Here is a 3,505-nt window from a genome sequence, read left to right as displayed (position 1 = left end):
ACATTATAATGTATTGAATGAATCATAGTTGAACATACTGTATGTGTCAGTGGCTTGTTGATCTTTCCATTGTTAGTTAGTTCCTATCCCGGGCTGGGACACATTCATACGGTTTGATAAAGGACTTATTGGACTTTAACTTATCGTTGCACTTACAACAACGAGTGTAGCTGTCCTCAATGTAGGTCATCCTGTATGTCCTATCTCCTCTTTATCCTGCGTCTACCGTGTGTGTGTGTGTGTGTGTGTGTGTGTGTGTGTGTCTCTGTGTGCATGTCTGCGCATGTCAGTCGCGGGGGAACTGAGCAAAACAAAGAACAAGGAAGTGAACACGGCCACATACATGTGACGTCAACCCGTTCTCGTTCCCGCCTGGTAATTCGCTCTCAGAGACAAACTGATACAAAGTGTGGCACGTGGGCAACTCTTGGTTATGGGTCAAATTAACAAAAAAGTAGCTGTGATTGGTCAAAAATGCGAGTCACAACAAGGTCCCGGTGATTCGTTGAATTTGTGTGAATTGGTGCGATTGTGACATTGCAAAATCCTGGAGGGACTGATAGAAACTTATGAGAAAAATACCTAAACTGTTTAAGTAATCCCCTTGCTTACACTTTTATTATACACTTTCTTGTTTTGTTTCTTTCTGTTTTTAAGATTACATTCCTGCTCGTCACGAAAGTGGTGCAACAGGGATGGGCCGAACTTTCAGGTATGGGTGTTCATGATCACTTCTATAAAGACAGCACAGGACTCAGAGGTATAACTCACAGAGCGTGGTGCAGTACACGTCTCAGCAAAATTTTGGTTAAATTTCTGTTCAGAATAACATCATCTCTCATCTTCAGGAGAGACGACCAGCAGCTAAACTCCAGTCTGATGAGGCGTTCAGGAACATCAGAAGGTGAGAAATTCCCTGGTTGCTCATTCTCTGAAGGCTTTGAGATAAGCTTTTCTGTATGTAAAAACTGAATAATGACTTCCGTTAAATCTCACATTGTGAATTAGAGAACTATGTCAGCTGGTGTAAGCATTTGTATTATTATATGGTATCATCTTGGTAATTATTTCTGTGTCAAAAGCTTCTGGCAGGAAATGACTGATAGTATCGGTCTGTGAAGTAAAGGTAGAGGTAGAGGAAATACGCAGTATTCAGATGTAACCATGACTGCACATTACCACAGAAACATAAGTGTAGCATCTGAACCCCTCACTATCTATCAAAATGGGTGTGGATGACAACCACGGACTGCAGGAAACGCATGCAATTAAGCATTTAAAATTAAAATATTAAATCTTTTGTTTTTAAATTCTGTAGACAAATTAAGGAGAACAATTTCCTAAAACTGTTTAAGTAATCTCCTTGATTACACTTTTATAATACACTTTCTTTTCTTGTAATGTTATACAGTTGCAGGTTTGAATTTTTGCATTCAATAGTACAATAAAAAAGGGTGCACGGATGTTGGTATACTACATTCTGGTTTGTCAAGAAAGTGGTGCGACAAGGATGTGCCAAACATTCAGGCACGGGTGTGTTGGCGATCACTAAAGAAAAGACAACACAGAAATCAGGAGATATAACTCAGAGCATTATGCATGCAGTATTCATCTCAGCAAAAGGGTTGAGTAAAAAGAAAACTGATTCAGTTACATTTCTGTTCAGAATAACATCACACCTCTCATCTTCAGGAGAGACGACCAGCAGCTAAACTCCAGTCTGATGAGGCATTCAGGAACATCAGAAGGTGAGAAATTGACTGGCTGCTCATTCTTTGTGCGTTTGAAAGAGAATTTTGTTAGTAAAACAAATTAACAACGACTTCCTCGTAATCTCACATTGTGAACTTTAACTATATCAGATGATGTGGTAAACTTTTGTATGAAATATCAGCACTGCTTTCTTGGTTATTATATATGTGTCAAAAGCATTTGTCTGTAAATGGCTCTGTATCAGTCTGTCAGTGGAATAAAGGCCGAGGTAGAGTAACTCCCACAGGGAGCAACACCGGGAGTTAAGAAAAATAGCATTCTGATAGTATTCAGAGGTAGACATGACTGTACATGACTAAAAAATGCAAGTGTAGTATTAAAACCACACCCTATCTTTTAGAATGGTTGGTGACTAACTTAGTCATACTGTATTTTATCTATATATAAAAACTTTCTGTAACTGACCCTATGTTGCAGTAGAACTACATGAAGCCGGTCATTAAAAAAAGTCCTAGATCTTCCCAGTCCTACCTACAACACCTTTAAGTTTAATAGAGAGAGAGAGAATAAACATATACAGATGATTGGACATAACTATGTTAGTCAGATAAGTGAATCTTTCAAATAATGGGACTACAAATTATAAAATTCTCTGCCAACATTTGGCATAAAGTATCCTAATTACACTACAATAACAAGAAACCTTTTTTAAATAGTAATAATAATGATAATAATAATAATAATAATAATAATAATAATAATAATAATAATAATAATAATAAGGTAAAAAAAAACAATGGTGGCTTACCTTACCTACAATTATTTTAGTATTTTAAAAGAGACCTATTAAGCTAGTTCATATTTTAGTCATAGCTATAATATTACAATTATGGATTTGCATGTTAAACTTGGCCAAAGTTCAAATAATTTTTATTTGTAACTTACACTCCACTGTGTGCCACCTATCCATAAGGTTTTTGTTTCATTTAGTTCATTTCACACGTCATCATTGTATCATTAAACACAATTTTGGAAAGTACAATGATCATATATAGGCCGTGTGAAATGGGGAACCCCGAATAAAATACTAAAAGCTTTTCGGAGGGAACTCGGTAACAATAAATATACAACAGAAAATATACAGACAACAAAATCTCAATTACCATAGACAAATACAACAGAATAGAGACACTTAAAAATAAAAAAATAATTTGAAACAAATCCACTCACAATAGACTCAACATAGACAAATACCACAAACAGACAGACATGTTCATGTTTACAAATAACAAGGTCACATGAGACACAGTGACCTTCTAACCGTATACAAACTGGGAACTATATTCTCAGAAAGGCAAAGCACTGGTACTTCTGCCCCTCACCGCAGGGCTTCTCATGTGCTGCAAGCAAATCACTCCGCCCAAGTAGCAGAAATAGCAGTGCGTCGCCTTTCTATGACTGTACAAATCCCAACATGTAAATAGGAACATGTTGGCGTTATTTTGTCAGTTATTGGGAGCAGTAGCTAGTTAAGAGCCGGTCACCTCCAATATCTGTGGTAAACTAGGCTAGCGGTCAGATAGAGTTACAAAACACAAAGAGATAGGTAAGTCCCTTTGGGCTGGACCATCTCCTCCAGAAATCACTGTTCACCAACTGCAGCAAACAGCTCTATTGTACAACATTGTATTGTAACACAGGTTATTATGCTCGCCTAGCTGCTAGCTCATACTCTGCTCCAGACTGGCTAGTAGTCCTTACCTAGGTACTGTCAGGGTCTCATACTCTGCTC

General features: G+C 37.5%; 2 protein-coding genes and 1 long non-coding RNA gene across 7 annotated transcripts in view; 2 read left to right on the top strand and 1 right to left on the bottom strand.

The window, feature by feature from the left end:
* Nucleotides 1–3,505, top strand: part of LOC117950332 (asialoglycoprotein receptor 1-like) — a 19,124-nt gene that overhangs the window by 1,276 nt on the left and 14,343 nt on the right. The window lies entirely within an intron of this gene.
* The window catches only part of LOC117950331 (sterile alpha motif domain-containing protein 9-like), a 30,065-nt gene that overhangs the window by 20,520 nt on the left and 6,040 nt on the right, over nucleotides 1–3,505 (top strand). Inside the window, exons 2-4 of one of the 5 annotated variants that reach the window (XM_034881266.1) lie at nucleotides 658–760; nucleotides 849–904; nucleotides 1,693–1,748. The gene's annotated coding sequence lies outside the window, so the exon portion shown is untranslated. Of the gene's footprint in view, nucleotides 1–657; nucleotides 905–1,586; nucleotides 1,749–3,505 lie in introns of those variants that run through there. The other 4 variants (XM_034881270.1, XM_034881268.1, XM_034881269.1 and 1 more) reach the window with 4 other exon arrangements.
* The window catches only part of LOC117950334, a 10,569-nt gene continuing 8,444 nt past the window's right edge, over nucleotides 1,381–3,505 (bottom strand). The window contains exon 3 of the long non-coding RNA XR_004657870.1: nucleotides 1,381–1,394. This is a non-coding gene — a long non-coding RNA (uncharacterized LOC117950334). The remainder of the gene's footprint in view (nucleotides 1,395–3,505) is intronic.

Source organism: Etheostoma cragini, chromosome 9 (genome assembly GCF_013103735.1).
Source record: "Etheostoma cragini isolate CJK2018 chromosome 9, CSU_Ecrag_1.0, whole genome shotgun sequence".
NCBI lineage: Eukaryota > Metazoa > Chordata > Actinopteri > Perciformes > Percidae > Etheostoma > Etheostoma cragini.
Note: the sequence above shows the minus strand (reverse complement) of the source record. Positions and strands in the feature narration are given on the sequence as shown.